Source organism: Tiliqua scincoides, chromosome 1, assembly GCF_035046505.1.
Source record: "Tiliqua scincoides isolate rTilSci1 chromosome 1, rTilSci1.hap2, whole genome shotgun sequence".
In the NCBI taxonomy this organism is placed as follows: domain Eukaryota; kingdom Metazoa; phylum Chordata; class Lepidosauria; order Squamata; family Scincidae; genus Tiliqua; species Tiliqua scincoides.
In genome coordinates, this window is record NC_089821.1 from 78,646,040 (window position 1) to 78,667,236 (window position 21,197).

Consider the following 21,197-nt stretch of genomic DNA (forward strand, 5'->3'; position numbering starts at 1 on the left):
TTTTATAGGCCTCAAGCTATTGCAAGACCTTCATTCATTCATATAAGTTCATCTTTAACATATTCATTTATGTAAATTTATTCAAATTTGAAATGTAAATTAATTCAGCCCCGGACACAGTGTCAGAGAGATGATGTGGCACTCCTGCCAAAAACTTTGGACACCCCTGCTCTAGGCAATGGAGTAGTAAGAAAGAGATGGTACTTGAATTTGCTTATTTTCTTCTTCTCTCTCTGTTCTTTTACCCCTACATCACATCTTTCGAACTGCAAAAGCCTTCATGACTGCTTCAATAGAAAGGCAAGTACTTAAAAAAATACACACATACCTGTTTTAATAACATCAACGTAATGTATGCAGTTACTTCTAGAAGGGATTTATTTATAAAGATTCAGAAAATAAATATTTGTGAAACAGCCTTGTACACTCAAGGCTTGCTCAAATGCATATATATATGTAATACTTAAAAGTCTAATAATTCTGAACTGTTGTTTTCAGGAGTGAACAAAATAATTGAATCTACTGTAATCTCAGTCTTGCAGATTTGTGGAAAATGCCCAGCCAGTTTTGTGTACAGTGCTGAATTAACAATGATGTCATTAGCATTAAAATCCTTAGACAGAGGTCATTTTTGATCCAGCTGTGAAAAATCCACAGCTCATCAACACATCTAAACAGTGCTTTCAATCTTATAAACAATACTGCAGAATTTGGTGGTGTATTCTGATATGAAATACATCAATGAGTGCAAGTGGGAGAATCTGGACCATTTTTGCCCAGCCCCACTTGACTAAATCAAAGCTGCAGCGAACGCTCCATCCATTTATCACACTATGCAATTCCCCTCCAGAGGCAAAGTAAAGCAAATCAATAGTAAATATGAAGTAGGGATAGCTAATTGGAGCTCAGTGTGTTGATGCAAATTAAACAGAAACGTTGTCATCATAGTTCCCTTGCTTCTTGCTATTATTCTATTGGATGGTAATTAAAATCCACAGGCCAATTTCAAGTCAAGCATTAACTTCCTGGAAACCAAGAGGAGTTCAGCAGAGAGCAGTTCACCTTGTTATGTTAATTGTGGTGCTACAGCTCCAGGGAGCAACAATAGGGGAGGGGGGATGGAGAATGAAACAAAGTTAACTCCTGCTCACTAGTCACATGGACTTGAGCTGATGCTAGCTTGCTGCTGTGTGCTGAGCTCTCATACTGGTAATTCAGGAAGACCGCAGAGTTGTTTAACCCAGTGGCACAGCTCGGGGAGGGGGGCTGATCAGGCCTGGGAGGTGGGAAAGAATGGTGGCCACAGCTACCACATCCTATCCCCCTTCTTGGCTTGGAAGCCTGACACAGGGTGGCTAGGATTTGCACCAGCAATATTGCTGCCGCACATCTAAGTAGCCCCATTGCAACTACTGAAGCTTTACCTGGGGCAAGGGGACAAATGTCCCCTTACCTGGAGGAGACCTCCAGCAGCTGCAATTCCCATGCTGGATGTGATGGAGACATCGCAGTGTAGGACTTTTGTTAGGACTGGGTTTCGCTGCTGTAATATAAGCTTCTAGGAGCAAACAGTGAAAATGCTTTGACCTTTCAGAAGTGCTTCCCTGGTCCTAATGCCTTCTAAGGCATTAAAAAAAGTCACTTCCGGTTTCATAGTTTTTTTTTACCTCTAGGCCTCAGAGGACCCTCCGGAGGTAAGGGGAACAGAGCTCTGCGCCAGAGGGGGAGGTGTTTGCCCATATCTGAAGTTTCACTTAACCATGGAGGGTTACAGAACGGAACCTCCATGGATACAGGGGCATACCTCTATTTTCAAAAAGGCGGGGGAACAACAATCTTTTCCTTGTCCAGGGGGATCGCAGTGACTTAAAATGTTAAATGTAAGTAAAGAAGGGGCAGAGCATAGAAGTTGCACACATTGATTGGCTGCTACCAGGCTGGAAAGAAGAGAAGATGTGTGGCCACCGACTTCCACCCCACTTGCCTTCTGGGTTTACTGAAGGAGGATACCAAGTTTAAGATTTGGGTTTGACGTGGGTTCCAGTTTTGAAGAAGCTGAAGACCACCATCTCGAGACCATTATGAACTACAGACACTGGGACTCTTCCATTATGCCCAACTTTGTTAATCTCTCCCCTAGACTCCAGTTTTGCTTAATACCCAACCTCTGAACTTTTCTTCTAATGGAGTAACATGATAATCTATAGTTTTTATTGGTTTAAAAAGTACCATAATATTCTCATGGCATTTATAATGATCAGAAGTAAAATGAAATGTCTTCTGCTTTCCAAGACAAACTGCTTTGCTTTCTAAAGGTCACAGTCATACTCACTAATCCACTCTGTAGGTCCAGGGATTAACCCTTATCCCATTTTCTGTATTCCCATCTGCAATGTTCCCATTGACGTCAATGTAGCTAAATGCCAGTTAATAAATATTGTATGTGATAAACATTGATGCACAAGTATTTCATTACTGTGATTTCTAAGAACACATTTCTACATAATTCATAATGTGAGATATAGATTTTCCAGAAGCAGATCATTCTAGTTAACAATGATCTGTTATTATTATATATAATGATTGTATCTAACTTACAAACGTTGAGAAAATGCAAGCTATTCAAAATTCAAAAAATTTGAAACAAAAAAATTTCAAGTCCATAAGCTTTATCTTTTTGCCTCCTTATCTTCTACTACTAATATCCAAGCATCACATTTGCCAATTAAGACATGTTCTCAATTAGCTAATGCGAAATAAAAGCAGAATGCCCTGGTACAGTACTTATGACTTCTAATGGCATTTTACTTTTTAGGGCAAATTCTCAGGAATACTTTATAAATATTTGAAAAGTGTGAGGCTTTAGAACGCAATCCTAACCAACTTTCCAACACTGACAAAGCTGTGCCAACGTGGCATGCTCTGCATCCTGCAGTGTGGAAGCAAGTCAAGGGGGCCTCCTCAAGGTAAGGACATGTTTGTTACCATGCCTTGGTTCTGAACTGCAGCTAAGTCAGTGCTGGGAAATTGGTTAGGATTGCACCCTTAGGGGATTTGGACTGGGAAGTTACCTCAATGAATTTTTCAGAAATTCCATCCAGGTTCCCATCAGGCAATAGTTTTATACACAGTGCTCAGATTATGCACATTTACCATAATTGGAAACCCACTCTGGTGCTGGCTTGGTTCTCCATGTGTGTAAGAAATTCAGATTGTGCAGCAAATTACACTTTTGGCTCCTAAGGTGCTTCTGGACAAGCATTTGTTCTAGAATTGCCCCTCTTTGTTCACTGCTTTTTAAAGGGCACAATGCAAATGCAACTTCATACATTCCTGAATTTTTTGTACAGGTCATGCCTTCTTAGCCACTGGGGTTCCTTTCCGGAACCCTCTGTGGATTAAAAAAAATTAGTGGATACCAAATCAGTACAATATAATGGAATGAAATTATGAAATCATTCCATTACAAGTGGAGCCTGTTTATCTGCAGATTATACCTCCGAAGATCTGGCTGAATGTGAGTTCCTTGGACCTACATTGAGCCAGACTCAGCTCCACCAGAAGTGACTTTTTTTTTTGCCTTTTAAGGCATTCTAAGGCCCAGGGAACCCAAGAAAGCAGTGCTCTAGTCCCCTTCAGAGGGGCTAATGGGGTGAAGATAGCGAATTTGAGTAACTGCGAAATTAGGAATCAGCGGGGAGACTGAGAACAGATCCCTCACAGACACTGAGGACCCACCTGCAGATTCTATTATTCACCCTATCTAGTGGCTGAAAGTGGTAGTGTCTACACCAGCCATTTTCAACCTTTTTCAGCTCACGGCACACTGACAAGGCACTAAAATTGTCAAGGCACACTAGCAGTTTTTTACTTACATTAAATTACTACATTACAATTAATTTTTAATTAATGCAATTAATACAATTAAATCATTACATGACAAAGGGTACAATCCTAACCAGCTGGCATGGGGGGGGGAGAATGTGAGGAAAGTGATTCTGGACCTTTGAAAGGTGTGGAGGAGTGAAGTGACGGACAGTAAGAGACAGCAAGAGAGGTGCTAACTGCAATTATGAGATGGGGGAAGGTGCCTGTGGGAGGGAGTGGGGTGGGGAGAAGTGCCAATTGCCTGCTCCTGTATTTAAGAAAAAAAGAGTGTGACCAAAAGCCCAACCCTAGGCAATTTGTCTACTCCGAAGTAAGCCCCACTAGAGTCAATGGGGCTTACTCCCAGGTAAGTGTGGCTAGGATTGTGACCTAACGCCCTTCCCCTAAAAGGCAAAAGACAAGGTAGGGAGGGTTGCTTTAGGGAGTTGCAGGCAACTGTGGCACCAGGACGCTTTAAGCCAGCCAGTTCTTGGGCTAGTGGCCTTAGCAGACTCACTCGCTTCCTACCTGCTTGCCTGCTCCTGCCTCCCTCGTTCTCACTCCAGACCTCTCTGCCTGAACTTAATACCCAATCCTAGGCATATCTACTCAGAAGTAAGCCCCATAATAGTCAATGGGGCTCACTCCCAGGTAAATGTGGGTAGGATTATGGCCCAAAGCCCTTCTTCTGAAAGGCAAAAGACAAGGCAGGGAGGGTCGCCTTGGGCAGTTGCAGGCAACTGTGGCAGGAAAGGGGGCTTTCATGGACCCTTTAAGTTCTTGGGCTGGTGGCCTCAGCAGACTCGCTCCCTTCCGACCTGATCCGATGTGGATCCTGATAACAGTGGTGAGACAAATCAGTGGATAACAAGGCATGACCTATTTTCTTCCTGTGTTCCTTCAGACCATATTTGTGGTTATTATTATTATTTTTTGTAATAACAGGTAATTGCCACTCAAGCATGTCAAATGTAGGCAGCCAATGCATTATTAAGACTTTGCAGGGCTCTTGAACCTTTATATTGAACATCTCCTCTTTGCAGGTTTAGCTGATACTACTGCTTCCCTATTTATGCAGTTGAGAGATTAGTGTCAAAGAGCATTTGATTTGCTCCTTGAATATACTTAATGTCAGTTTCTCTGATCCTGCAGTGGGCTTTAGTTCCTAATTTCCTCATACTTTTATTATTATTTTTAAATAACAAAATATAGCAAGAGAGCAGTCAATTAGCATCAGAAAAAACCTCTGTTCCAAAGAATGGATTTCTGCATAAGCATTATAGAAAGATTTTGGCCATGGGGAAGGGCATTTCTGGATAATAAAAAGACTGTTACATGCTATATGGAACCTCCATTTTAATTTCACTTCCAGATAACTGTAGAAAAACCACATCTCAAGAATGCTAAAGGGCTCTGCTGTCTGAAGAATAAAATGATCCGAAAGAATACATTACCAGTTTATAGCACTGGGTTTTCTCTCTTCAGCTTCCACTGACGCTGAGCTGAAGCTCATACACCTTTGCAAGACTGGGAAGAGAAAATCTATTCCTTCCTGGCATTGCGGCATCAGCGCTATGCCCAATAAAGTGGCCTGGGACACAAATAAAATGTAACAAAAGCCATTTTATTTGAACTTTAACTGGATGTTACATTTTTGCTGTTTTTCACCAATTGTGAAAAGCCTTTGGGATAGCTTGGTCTATAAACGCAAACTGATAAGACAGCCACTTAAGGACAAAAGAAAAGCTTTGTTGAATCAGATCAAGAGTGCGTTCATTCCACAGCCTGTTTTCCAGTAGCTTGTTTTCCACAGGAACCAATTAGAACCTATGCTTCTGAGATGCCCACAAGCAGCATTTAAAAGCACCAGCTCACCTGTTCACGTTTTCCCCCAGCAAGAGGCACATAACAGCTCATGGAGGTCCCATAGAGATATCATGGCCAAAAGCTGCTACTGACTTGAACTCGCTTAAGCCCCTTTTATGAAAATCATGGATGCAAACCAGAAGTCACTTCCAGTCACTTCAGGGAGACATTCTGGGATCCGTGAACGACAACAGTATGGGTCACGGGTCCAACACAACCTGGAAGCGGCCCCCAGGAGCCCCCAGAAAGGCAGGAGAAGCACTGAGCATCCAGTCACAACCCACAGTTTGGGAAATGCTTCTGTATTGTGTTTCCCTGAATAATCCTTTTTCTAGACTAAAAATCTCCAAGTGCTTTATGTCTTCCCCACTGGGAAGTTGCTCTATTCTCTTGACCATTTTAGCAGTCCTTTTCTGCACCCTTATCCAGCTCTACATCAATATCAAGTTTAGATGAGGCAACCACAATTAAACATAGTATTCCACACGCATCCATGCCAGAGACTCGTACAAAGGAATTACAGTTCTGGTATTTTTTTTCCTTTTTCTTTTCTCATAAACCCAAGCACGGAATTGACCATTTCCACAGCTGTTGCTGCTGCACACTGCCCCAATTCAGATGCAACAACAAACGAAGGTTTGTTGTTACAAGAATGTGCAGGTACGAGCCTTGGGCTCCCACACTGCCTCCAATTCTTTCCTTCTCCTCTGCATGCAGGGGGAGATGAGAGGCTTCAAAATTCTATTAGGAACAAATTGCAGTTTGCTGCTTTGTCCAAATATGGAATGACCTATTAGGCCCCTTCCAACTCTATGATTCTATGATTCATGCAAACCACAGTTTGAACTCAGACCATGTTATCAAATCAGCCGTCATTTGGAAGGGGAGGAAGGCCCTCAGGAGCTTACGGCTCACACCTGTTCATTCTTGTCATGATAAACCATGTTGTTGCTACATCTGAATTGGACCACTGAGTTGACATTTTCACTGAGCTAATCCACTGTGATCCCAAGCTAAACTGTAGCAATTCTAGAAACCTCCCAAGGAGGCAACACATTTCCAGGACCACTCTCCACTTCACCTCATTCTTTCTGACCTGCCTCCCTGCCAATAAAAAAAAAATGAATGTGAATAGCCTGCTTTTGCACAGTCAGGCATTTATACAAGAACACTTAGAAACCCTTCCTTCTTTTCCTGCCAGACGTTCTTTGCCAAAGCAGGACATACAAAAGCTTTCTTCAGTGTTTGTGGCTTGTCCACTTTATTTTGTACTCTAAATAATTTCACACACTGGCATTTTCCTCCACTGCTAAACTACACTGAACACAAGCTGTGCCTGTAACAAAGCAATCACTGGGCTACATCTTCACAGAACAAGCTGACTCTGGGATATAGCGAGGTGCATGCTGGATAATTAATTACTTACAAATGTCACCTGTCGACACTAGCGGTTTTGAAATCTTCTACCTTTGGTAATGCTTTCCACACCACCTGGTTCATCAGGAAACCTCTGAGTGCCTACTACCAAACTCCTGTGCTTTGCAGAGAATTCTGGGGCATATTCTTGGATGCACACTTGATTCATGTGAGACCCTGGCCTAGCCTGCTGGACCATACTGTTCTCCTGTTTGGTGTGTCAAAGCATGTCCTGGAACACAACCCACACTCCTGTGGCTCCATGCTGCACAGAAAGACCTTTTCACTGAGGAACATTTGATAAGTTTAAGATGGTAAGAAGAGACCTGCTGGATCAGGCCAAAGGCCCATCTTGTCCAGCAATCTGTTTTTCAGAGTGGCCTTCACCTGCACACAGTATTCCACATGCATCTGCACCATAAATGTGTTCACGATCATGAAGGCATTATACGCTTCTGAAGAAACCAGATACCTCAAAACACAATCAACAACCACAGGTCTTCTACATCAGCTGCTATTTCTCTTCTTCATCCCAGATTATGCCCCTTCGAACCAATGAGTCACTATCTGTGTGCCTAGGTGAAGGTGAGCCTTGCCCAACCCTTTCCCCAATGCTAGTGGCAAGCAAGGTGTTCGTTTTTTATTGCAGGTGGTGGGCGACAGAGGCAAGAATACGCAGGAGGCACCGCATCCGCTACCCCTGCTCCAGCTTTTTAGGTACAAACATGTTTCCTGGGTTGACAGCTGCCAAGGGAGGTGGGGCTCCTTTCCCCCTATACTCAGCACAGAGATGAAAGTCACCTACTCACTTGTGGTACTAGAGCTGACTGAAATGAAGAGACAGAACAACGCTGCTCCCCCCAAGGGGGCAACCTTTTCTCTTGTATGCCAAACAATGGGCTCAGAATCTCCTCTTCCAGCACAGCTACAATCTACTGTAGATGACATTACTATTGTGAATAACTTGACACGAGAAGTTGCTGTATAAAAATTGACATTTTCTTTAAAGTGGTTAAAAATCCCAGTGGAATACCACATGTTAAAACAACTGTCAAAAATGGCTGAGCATATGCAGGCTACGCAGAACTGGTCCTCAATGCTACAACATCAAATGAGAGTCTCACTTTGAAGAGGGATTGCTTGAAAACTACAGTCTGAAAATCCTTCATAATGGTTCCCTTTCATTTCATAACAATAGCTTGTTTAAACATGAAGATAAAGCATGCTATTGTTTTATAGTCTAAAAAAAAACAGTACAGTGCATACAGTGAAAATTGTCCAGCAGGAATTGATTTTTGGTCCATATCCAAACAGTTATTTTGGATATGGGTTTCATTGTCTCTTGATATACAACTGTTTTAGAATCACGGTTTTAAAATAGTGTGACACTTGCTTTCCTGAGGAGTCAGAGGCAATTGCTAGGAGAGACTTGAGAACCTTTCTAACCCATCCTGTAGGCCAGTTTGAATGCTAGCTAGCCACAAGGTTGAAGCTGGGTAGCTTATATGGTCCACCAGTCGTTAAAATGATGCTTGATAGCACTAAGGTCCAAGAGAGCATTCCCCTTTTCCCTCAGGCAATTTACATCTCTGCTATTTTTTAAGTACATTGGAGGCCTGTGTGGTCCCTAGGCCTTATACGCGAGACTGTGACAAGCTGCACTTCCTATTTTTATTAAACCTGAGGAGGTTTCAACACTTTCCTTCTTTACGAAGGAAGAGTCACTAAGGCCTTTTTCACAAGCAACACTTAAATTGGTTTATGCTAGTGCGGCAACCAAGGAGGGATGTTTTTCAGAGTGCTTTTGTCAGATACCTTCTCCTTCCAGCGATCTTTTTTGGTCAGTCACCGAAAAATGAATGAAAAGTGTTTATCTACTCAAGAAGTATTGTCCTTGATTCACTTCCTGATTGCCCTTACTTTGATCTTGACTTACTAGGAACACCAATTTGACCAGTCCAGGAAGCTTTCACCTTTGGTGACATCAGTACTTAGATACATTTGATTGGATGCCTAGCACCAAGATGTCAACATGTACACTACACAGGATTGTCAACACAGCCCTATTTTTTTTATATCAAGTACCCACAACTTCCAACTAAGGTTTACCAGATCTTTTGGGACTCAAGCCTGAGATTCAGGAGTTAGAGCCTGAGTGGTTGGAGCATGGAACCTGATGGCACCTGGCAGACTCAGGAGAAAGCACCCAGGGTGAAGAGTTCTAGAGGTTCTCTACACAAATAATTCATCACGTGGTACACCTTCCATTTCAGATTGAAGATGGGGAACTGAATAATCAAATGTTCCTCGAAACAGTTTGGGCATCCCTTATTTGAAGTGCTAGGGACTATAAGTGTTTTGGATATCAGATTTTTCCATATTTTGGAATAAAGTCGTGCCTCCATATCCCCAGGGGTTCTGTTCCAGAACCCACCCATGGTTAAGTGAAACTGTGATACAGGTGAACACCTTATAAGGCTTTAAAAAGTCACGGAGAAACCAGAAGAGAAACCAGTATGAGCCTGGCAGAGGCAATGGACAGATGGCCTCTACTGTCCATGGCCTCTGATGGGCTCAGATGACCCTCTGGAGGCGAGGGGAGCAGAACATCCCTCACTTCTGGAGGGGATGCACGCAGGGGGTGCTCACAGACCCAATCTGCGGATAACTGAATTTGCAAATACAGGATCTGAAGATATGGGGCCCATCCTGTACTTGCATATACCTATACATCTTGGAGATGGGGTCCAAGTCTAAACATGAAATCCATTTATGTTTCATATCCACCTTATACACATCTTATTACCTGAAGGTCATTTTATACAGTATTTTAAATAATTTTGTGGGACCCGTCACATGAGGTCAGGCATAGAATTTTTCAGTTATGGAGTCATGTCAGTGCTCAAAAAAGTTGCATTTTTTGGAATACTTTAGATTTCAGAACTTTGGAAAAGGCATTCCCAACCTGTACTAAAAATATCTGGTAGATGTCCAGAAGAAGTTTCTAGTCTTTATGCTGCCATCCCAGTTTTCTATGAGGAGGATAGCAGGTGCTCTCCCATGAATGTATGGCATCTCACCAAATGCAAGGAGACTAGGAGATCTGAACCCACAGCCCCATAGGAAAAAGACTTCACACGCACACTAAGCTTAAACCCACTGAACCACAGTGTCTCAGACTCAGCTGCCTTTAAAGCCTATGTGCTGGCTGAAACCTGTGCAGTCCCACCGCTCACTTTCCAGACATCTGCTGTCATAAAAATATTGCGCATGATTCAACCAACACAGGGGGCAAGACTGACTTATAAATATTATGCCTTCTGTATAGCGCACCACCACAGGGAAGGGCATTTTTGGAGGGCTGTCTTCACGTGTGGGCTGCAGTGCTTAAATTGGCTCCAGCTCTTAAGCCTCTTCCCCACCGAAAATGTCACTTTTCTGCATTAGTGCTGCTTGAAGAAACTTCTGAAAAAGCACTATCCAGCTGTGACACAGAGCAACCGTAGCAGAGCCCCAAACCAAAATAGTGCAGATTCATGCAAAGTGAGCGTGAAAGGCCACTGCACTCTGGGGAATTCTTTGAAGAACTACCAGATCCCAAGGGCTGTCTTGCAGAGTCATCTTGAATGTGGAGATTTTGCTGTCAGCGCTTGATTAATATTAAATGTATATGAGGGTAATAGCAGTGGATTTCTTCAAACGTCTCATGTCCCAGAGCAAAGACAAACATTAATGCAATGGAACTACAACAAGGGAAGAGCTCTGCTAAAGCTAATGAATGTTAATAATAGTGTAACCTTGCCGACTGCAAACAGAATTTTAGCAAGAGACAATTTCAGCAGTACTTAGTGGCACTTCCATGTAGTTTTGGTTCATTTGATGGACAGAGTGTGTTCATGATCATGAAACAGGTGCCAAATAGCCATCTCCAGTCCAACACTAAACAAGCATGTAAGGGGTCACATCACTCTGTCCTGTACCACTGACCTTAGAAACTGCAGTGCCTCCAGACAAGAATTTCATGGAGTTGATTGACAGTGGCAGCAGTATAGGTTTCCTGCCTTGGTGCTGGCAATGGACATCGTTCCGGGTTCCCTTTGCCTGTTCCAGCTCAGGCTGTTGGTTTGGGCTGTTAGTGACCGATATGTCGACAACAACCAAGTTCCTCTCCTGAAATCTCTTATATCCTACAGCTGAGACCCTTGGGCCGCATTCCTAGCATATCTGGATGGGAGCAACCTAGCAGGATCTCAAATATTTTTGTATTAATCTGAATCACTTGCATACTTATATAATTAATACAACTGCAAGCTCTCAAAAGCTTTGCTTGGTCTAGGACATGTCTATATGTGCTACTCAGATGGGTTTCTGACCCCTGACGCATTTAGCAATACTATACCTGTGTTTTGCCTTTATCAGTAAGTAACCCACTCTTGCACTGCAGTCATGCATCTGGAAATGACCACTAGCAGCACAACATGTGTACTATGTGGACAGAGGAGCAAAGTCAGCACATTATATCAGTCCTGTGTACTTAGAGAGATAATTTTTTCTGGCACTTGTATATTAAAGTTAAAACGGCAAAATAGGAGTGCAGGACGCACTCTGTGAGATGCATCCTAAGTGTTGTTACAAGGCAGAGACTCCATGCTCTGTTTAAGTAAATAAATTGCTCATTCAGAAGATGATTCTCTGCCAAAACTACTCACTGAAAATCCTTTAGGAGTCAAGTGAGGTACTACAGACATCATCACTCATTAGGAAATCTGTCATTATGTCTTGCAGTGTTTTTAAAAGGTACAGGTCTGACAGGTCAGCTGTCATTCAACAAAGACATAGGATCCCTGATTCTGGCAGTTCCAGATCAGAAGCAAAGTTCTGATGTCACAAAACCTTTCAGAGTAGCTCCCAAAGAATTTTAATGGTTTAAATTTAAATTTTATTCTGTCCTGCTCCCAACGTCCTGGTGCCAAGAATCTTCAACTTAAAACCAGTTAATGTATTTTTCCTACAATGACAAGGTTTGCAATTATCGCCCACAGGCAAATGATTTCCTGGGTTGAGTACTGCACTGCCACGACCCATGTCTTTCAGAAACAGCAATATGCATTATGCACAGTGATATGAGACATACATGGACATGAATTTTTAGTTTCCTAAGAATCTAAACATTGGCTGGAATATAATAAAACTGCTGTCTTTTATGGTTGCAGAGAGAAGCTTTGACCAGGAAGCTGGGCTGGAAGTTCAATGAGTTATTTGGGCAATGCTTCCATTTACACAGGGACATTCAGGGTGCAATCCTGAGTCATCCTTGGGCCAGTGCAAATCCCATGTGCCAGCCTGGGAGTGCTGCAAAAGTGCCGTAAGGCCTGCTTGTGCCTCTGTTAGTCGGCTGGGCCAGCGCAAGGACACACGCCGGTCCGAGGAGGCCAGATTCAGCCTCTATGCCAAGGCAGATTGGTGGAATTCATACCAGCCTCCCAAGGCCAGCGCAGGGGTTTGGGGAGGGCAGGGAGGACGGAACTGGGGTGTTCTGGAGTGGGAGATGGGCAGGTGGCAAGCAGGATAACCCAAGGAAGGGGATGGGACCAGGATCTGGCACTTAGGCCAGATCCTAACCCCCATCCGCAGCTTGGTTGGCCTTACACGGGCTGTTCAGATTTGCATCTGCAATTTTGCTGGTGCAGAGCTGAGTAACCCCATAGGACTGGCTGGGCCATTACCTGGGATAAGGAGACATAAGTCCCCTAACTTCAAGCTGCGCCCTAGGTCATATCTAACCTGCGCTGGATACAGCATAGGCCAGTTGGCCTGCCTGTTCCAGCGCAAGTTTGATTGCACTGTCAGAATAATAATTTAGGCTGTGCAGTCTGGATAAATGGTATAAATCCCATGTGTGATTGATATATACTATGCAAATGTAGATGAAATTGTGCACAACTACTCCCAAAACCGGGGTTTCCTAGGGTCAAAGTACCTGCAGATCAAATGAGAGCAACCCGAGATATAGCAAAAAAACCAGAAGCTTCTTTGGGCTTGTACAATATGGTGATATTGCAAAATGGGCACTTCCAAACAACAAAATGCTATCACTAGTGTGAACTCTAATTGCTCTTTTATTCAGGAGAGTAGAGATTTCATATACTTTTCTCTTCAGTATACTGCTCCACTAACCCTGCAATCACACACATGTCAAGGTGCTGGTATTGACTTTTAAAGCCCTTCATGGTTTCATGGTTCATGGTTTGAGTACAGGTGAAGGACCACCTTCTCCCAAACTTTCTGGCCCGCTCTCTTAGTTATATGAGAGGGCTCTCCTACAAGCGCAGTTTTGTCCCAAGTTAGAGGGATGGTGGCAGAGGGCGAGGTGTCTCTGTAGAGGTGCCACAATTATGGAATTCCCTTCCAGGGGAATTAAGAACTATCCCCTCTCTCATGACTTCTCAGCAACAGCTCAAAATGTTTCTGTTTCATCTGGCATTTGGGTGATAGTTAGATGTCTGCCCTCAGTGCCTCCATAATGCTTTGGTCCATGAGCCCACCCTCCCATGGTTTTATCGTGTTTATTAACGACTTTATTTAAGTCATTGAGGGTGCAATCCTAACCCACTTCCCATCACTGACATAAGGGCAATGCAGCTCCTAGATAAGGAAACAAGCATTCCCTTACTTTGAGGAGGCCTCCATGAGTGCCCCCCAACTGTAGGATGCAGTGCATGTCCCATTGGCATAGCTATGCCAGTGCTGGAAAGTGGGTTAGGATTTGGGCCTTACTGTTTTTACATATGGTACATTTTAGCGTAAAACTTGTAAGCCACCTTGGGCATTTGCTTCCACATGGGACAGGTGGGATATAATTTTTTTAAACAAACAAAAAAGGGCGCAAAACAACAAACAAAGCAAAAACAAAATAAGAGGCTTGCGTTGTATCCAGCGTAGGATAGGGGCCGAAGGCGGCTCAGCCAGCGGCAAGGGGAAACTGGGTAAGCCGCCCTTTCCCCAATGGGTCTCCTCGGACTTGCGCCACCTTCTGAGGTGGCACAAGTCCAAGGAGAGTGGAGCGGCTTCAAGCTGCTCTGATCTCCCCAGGAACAGGGGTTGGGATCCAGCAGAACTGCCGGATCCCAGCCCTGCCTCCTGCCCCCAGGGCTGCCCTCCCCCCGCCCAGGAACGCCTCCCTCCCACCTCCTCCCCGCCTCTCTGCCGCCTACCCCAGAGCCTTGCATCAGCTCAGCCGGACCGACATAAGCCTGCGCAGATGCTTGTGTCAGAGGCAACCGCAGGCCAGCACTCCTCTGAGCACTGGCCCGGCTTTCTTCTGAAGAGGCACCTGTGACCCTCCTGGGCTGGCGCAAAGGACTTGCATCAGCCCATGGGCACTTCAGGATTGTGCCCTAAATTGCGTAACTGCAGTGCAGACCCGCAGGTTACTAGTAATAGCTCATTCCCGTGCAATAAACAACCTTCTTTCTTTATTGCTTAGGAAATTTCATCTGAGTAAAGAGCTCCTTCCACTGTTATTGCTGGATTTTCCCTCCACCCCACAACAAGGGGACATATGTGCACACACTAGCGCAGGACAGCCTTTCATGAAATCCCCACAACTGCTAAAACACATTCAGACCTGCCTTTGTTCCTTTCACCAGCCAAAGACCTGTGCTATCATAAGGACTTGCAGGGATTACTAAGATGGGGGAGAGGTTGCTTTGGAAAGGGAAGGAAGAAGAGGGGGAGAGAACCGTTCATGGTTTCATAATTAGAAACTCCCTTTCAAGTATCGGACTTATGGGACTGCAAATGAAATAATCCAATCAATAATATGAGCCCATCATGCTGCATTTCCATCAATATAAGTGAGCAATAATAGGAAACAGAATTAATTGGATGTGACAGATAGTTACTACAACTCCACCCTGATGAAGGCCCCTGAGCACTGTACTTTTCCAGAAAACTACTCAACTCTAAAGGTACAGCAAACTAGACTGAAAAATCGTAACCTTAGTTACCAGGCAGCTGACAGTCAAAGTTTTCGTTAAGGGGAAATTCCGGTGACTTCTTGACTGTGTTCAAGACCTACTTGTTACTTCTCTGACATGAGCACTTCTGACAACATAATCCTATGCAAGACTACTAAGAAGTGAGTCTTGTGGAACTCAGTGGAAATGACTACAGGATTTCACCCTGAATCTTTTATGATATGCTGCATTCAGGGAAATGCTTGTGCTTCCGCAGAGTTTCTGTGGCCAACATCTTGTTGCATCCATACTAAAGCCCAGCTGTTAACTACCTGGCAGGCAAAAATGTTTGGCCAGGCTAAAACATTTAACAAAAGACACAAGAAGATATGCTGATAAAGCATAATGCAATGGCAAGAGCTAACCAGTATCATTAGCAAATGATTTTAGGTGCTCTGTTTGGTTAAGATTGCCAGCTTTCTTGCTGACCAGGTTTTTGTGTCTTTAATGGAACCCTGACTTGCAGAAATGTAGCAAGTGAAGCTTTCCCTCACATGGAAAGCCATGGCACAACACCTTGTACTTAATTTCTTCATGTCAGGCTGAAGTTAAAAGCACAGGAGAAATACTAGCAGAGCAGCTGACAACCAAGCCGTGGTCTCCGGTTTGCAAAATTTCACTCCTTCAGTTCCTCTCAACATCTCCATAACCTTCTTCCTTTTCAGGAGGGCATGCTTTGTTTTAACTCTAGAAACTCTGCCCTGACCCTTAGAAACTACATATTGGTCCTAGAAATCTTGCCTGGAGCTTAAGCATTGCTATCTTGGATAATGTCAAGCTTAGAAGCTTGTCTCCTAGTCAGGTGCCACGTGGTGTCCACAAGCACACTATAGCATGGCCATGGAAGAGGACTTCTCAATTTGTGTTTTGCAAGAACCATGCTTTCAAAGATTACCTTCCGCAAGTATCACCACTACCCACAGAGGGCAGCTGCGCACAGGAGTGAATGGCTTGCTGCACAGTTGCTCTGCACCCTCTTTATCCAAACCATGCCTCATTTGAAAGGCCAGGCAGTGTCATCTTGCCCACTGATGCACCACTGTTCCAGTCATCACGTCCAGAAGGGTCAGCCCAGTGCTCATGATCCCTATGCAGTGAGGTCAAGGTACCAGTACTACCTGACACACTGTGAAGAACCACAAGTGGTATTAGTACCACTGGCTGAAAAGCAGTGCCACAGAAAGAGGAAGTGCTCCTGTACCTTAAAGTGCTAGGCAGAAAAGAGAATTTCAGGAGGTCCAGCTTTTCTCACACATTCCTGCCTATCTTCACTAGACCAAATTCCCAATTAAAGAATACCAGATTTAAGTACTTCTTTGTTAAAATATTTATTTTGTTTATCTTAAAACTGCTGCCCAGCATATGCATCCTGCAATCTTTTTTCTTCATTTTATGCTGATTTCCCGTAATACTGGATGGTAATAAGAACTAGGAATCTGATGGCCCAAACCTATCAGCACCTAATACCACTGGACCAAACATTCCAGCAGTGCTAGGCGCTTTCTGGCTGTCACAAAAGGCACTGTGCTGGGGCATACAACCTGACTACTACTGCAAATAGCCAGCTCCATGTGCTTGTGGACTCCAGACACCTGCTGGCCCTGGTACATCTGCGCAGGGAGTGGGTGGGAGGTGGGGATGGGCAGAATGGGCAGAATGGGGCAGCAACAAGGATAGGAAGGACAATAGATTGGGACCAGAAGGAGGCAGGTTCCTTGGCAGTGGTGCCCACTGAAATCTAGCCCCCTTCCAGGCCTCAATCTCCCAGCCAAAGTCAACACAGACTTGCGCCACCAATACTGCTGGTACAGGTTGGAGTAGATCCAGTGGCCCAGCATGGGGTTACCTGGGGCAAGGGAACAAATGTTTCCTCACCTCGAGGAGACCTCTGGCGACCAAAACTACTCTGCAGGATACAGCTGCATTGCCACTGCAACACCATGTGGGAAGCTCATGAAGACTGGGCTGAGGGATACCTCCAAATCACATTGACACTATAAAATAGCATGCTGCTTTCATCATGTTATACAGTCTTTTCTTAGCTGAGTAGCTTCACACTGACTTCACCATGGCCACCTTTAATGTTTACTTAAATAATTTTGTACAGTTCTATGCAAATTAGCATTTGGCTAGCTTTCAGGCAGAAATTTAACACACATCTGGTTCACCTTGTTGATCTTATCTTCTTTTCTAACATATGATGGTTTGGAAAAATGTAACCCTAAATGCACTTACTAGGAAGGAAGTGCCACTAAACTCAGCACCAAGTAGGCACAGAAAGGAGATCTGGAGCCCACTTGCCACTTCCTTGAATTTACAAAGATGCTGCTGCATGCAGCCTCCTTGCTCTGCCCCTCTTCTAATGAGCATAAGTTAGGGATACTGGCTTCCCAGCATGTCCTGGGCCTGTTAACCCTATTGATGCCCTGCATTTAGGCTGTGTGTAAGATATTGTAATTTATTCTGTATGGTCTGGTACAGAAGCAGGTCCATCATGGGGGTAATGCAATCAGCTCTTGCACCAGGTGATGCAAACCCTGCTTACGATTCTGATCTATATCCCTACATGGAGAGATCAAACTTGGCAACAGGAATTCATATCCCTGTTATATCCAGATTGGATATCTCCAATATATGCAGTATGGACCTACTTTTGAGAAGCATTTGGAAGCCTCAGTTGATTCAGAACCAGACTGTTGTCTGGTGCAAAAATGATCAGATCATTCCATAACTGTTTAGGTTGCACTGGTTACTGTATTAATTTTCTTCTAAATCTAACTTTAATTTACTTTAAATTTAAAATGCACGTCCTAGCCTTCAAGGTTCTAAATGGTCCAAGATCTTAATAAGGGCCACCTCTATCCTGAGGAGCCTGTTCCAGAGCTCCTTTTAACAACTCAGGCCCTGCTGAGTATCCCTCTACCATCTAAAATTTGGTGGATTAGGACAAGGCACAGCACTTTTGTATTGCGGCAACTAGGAGCCCAATCCTGGGCTCAGTGCCGCAGCTCCGTGCAGCCGCGCATTGTCACAAACGTGCCATAAGGCACATTTGCAAGCCTCAACACCAGGCTCCCATCCGTGCTAGCCCAGCGCTGGCTGGTGCTGGGCTAGCGACGGTCTAGTGCGGGGCAGTTGCCCAGCCCAGTCTCCCAGTTGCCCAGTCTCATGGACTGCTGAGCCACGGCACAGTAAGCGGGGTAAGGAGGGGGCCGCGGAAGAGGTGATCCGGGGAGGGGGAAGGCCAGCGGGGGGCAGGTGGGGGGAGGTGTGCTGGGAAGGCAGGGAGGGGGTGTGCGGGAGGCATGCCAGGGGGAGGGAGGGAGGCGGGGTCAGGGAGCTCTGCTCCATGGGATCCAAGGCATTCGTGGAGGGCTCAGCATCCTACACAAACGCCTTTACTTTACTGCTGACCTTTTGGTCGGTGGTAAAGTGAGTAGCCTCATTGTGGGGCTGCTTACCTTACCCAGGAGAAGGGGATGAAAGTCCCCTTCTCCCAAGGTGCTGCCCGCAGTAGCCTGGGGTGCGCAGGACCCGGCGGCAGCCATTCTTGGTGCCGTCGAGGCTGAGCGCTCCAAGCAGCTCAGGATTTAGGCTGTAGATTGAGTAACCAAGTGTACACTGGGTGGCAAACCTGAATTACCACCTGCAGTATATATGAATTGGGAAGTACAGAATTCCAGGGCCCCCAAAATTGTAACCTACCTGTTTCTACCTTACAGGAATGAAGATCAGCTCTGCTTTAGGTAGGCAGATTCCTTAATTTGGTTTGCTCTGAATCATAGATGCCTTCCAGAAGCCCTGTATATCTCATTCATCTCTACATCTCCCACGTTCAGGTAAACTTAATGATTTTTCAATAGTGATTTTTCCCCCACCACTGTTCATTGAGGTATAGATCACCATGTTTCTTTCTCTTGTATCAGCACATATTACCACAATTTCTATTTCCATCCGTATGTGAAATGTCTTTGTCAGCAAGCCACCACAATAATACCACTGACTCCCCAAAGCCTCACATCTGACCTAGTCCTGCAAAAACATGGTAATAAAAGGAAATGAGTATGCAAACTATATACAGTATCTGCTCTCAAGTTCTCAGAGAGCATGGATTATGGAACACAATGTATATGGATCCACAGTTCAATACTTATTGCAAAAACAAAAGTATGGGACATTGCCCTTCCAAAAGGATGGTATGATGCTAGCTTGCAACCTATTACATCATCACCACGCACATATTTCCAGGATCTGCAACAGTACAGGCACTGCATTAATATCATATGGCCCATGGGTCTCAGATTTGCAACATGAGTGCCTGCAAGGTCCCATTCTTACTCTTCACAATACCAATGTACACATACCTAACAATGCAAACATAGCATGTCCAATGAGTTTGATCCCAAGGTTCCCTTCCTTCAGCAGAAGGACAGGATACAACCCTGTAAGAATATAACTGCCGCACAGTTATGAAGCATTACAATTTAACTATAATAGACACATCTTCTGGGCACATGGGGAGAAGAAACAGTCACCAACAGTGACTGCATTACTATCGTCAGTCATAAATAAATGGGAATAGCAACTGAACTCCACAGAAGCCAAGAATGTAATGAAAGTGCCAGAGGCAAGAGCCTGTTGCCTTGTACCACAAAGTATTACACTTAGAGATAGCATTAAGGGATGACCCAACTGGTACTAAGCACTGTATTATTATTTGTTATTAGTACCTCTTATTCAGCATTTTAGTATGCCAAGTCTCTCCTAGCCTTTATCATGAACCTGCAAGGTAAGCAAGTCTCATTCCTATGAAACTAATAAGAGAGTGAGAACGAGAGCTTATGACTTGCAGCCAGTAAGCCCATTTCTGAAATGAGATTTTAACTTGGGTTTCCTGAATCCAGATCATTGTGTGAAAATATGAGCCTCTCAGAAATGTAAAAAAAAAAAAAAAACACCAAAAAAAGACCAAACACCAAAAATACCCAAGCCTGAGGAACACTTGTGAATTAAGTTTCTGCTACGTAATTATAATTGAAGAGCTGTAGATTTGACTGGCTGATTATTTATAGATTCACTTTGGAATTCTATATATGGTTGACATTTTTCAATAATCCAATGAAATAACTACCCATGAGCATTCAAATGAATGACCTTGCCAATGCCTTCTGGGGCGTCAAATTCATAAGAATAAAGAAAACACCCACAAGAGAGGAATATATTATGAATCAGAATAGTGAAAGGAATTCAAAAAAATGAGTCACATCCTGCTGATTCAAAGGCTGAGATGCTATTCAGCTTTCATCCTTAAAAAAAATAATTATTATTATTAAACTCTAGCTACTATAAGCACAAAATCAGCTATCCCACATGGGAAACAATAACTCATAAACGTATGTATTTTCTGCCCTGCTGCTCTGCAAACATTCAGTATTTTTGTCTACTACAGATGTTGAGCTGCAAATGTCTCAATAACTGATTGCAAATTGTTAACACTGTTCTTAAATCTTTATGCAGTAAGACAAGAGAAATAAAATGAGCTCTACATATATGTTTGAACAGGGCCAAAAGGAACAGCGCTTTTTCACACTGATGCATCTAGTGTGTATAATCATATACTTAAGACAAATGCTTGCAGATGCTCACAATGCATGAAAATTCATTTCCCGTAAATATTCTTTCCAGCTCTAAATTCCAGCTCAACAATATGTCATTAATGTCAGAAATTACCATTAATGAGACAACGACAGATGTAGAAAAAGAAATGGTGGGTTCCCCCAGACTACAGAAACAGTCTGTTGAGCATCGGATGCAGCCAGGAAAGGACTTAATGGATTTTGGAAGCAACGTCTTGCCTCTGCAATGTGACAATCTGATATGGACGCAGTCCTAGCAGGTAGGTTGGCAGGTACACACTTAGTAGCAAAAGAAAAGATGGAAAGAAGAAAAACCTGGGAATCTAAGGTGTGAAAATATGTCTACTTTTTTTTTTACCAAGATGGTTCTTTCCGTTTGCTATTTCAAGCTGAA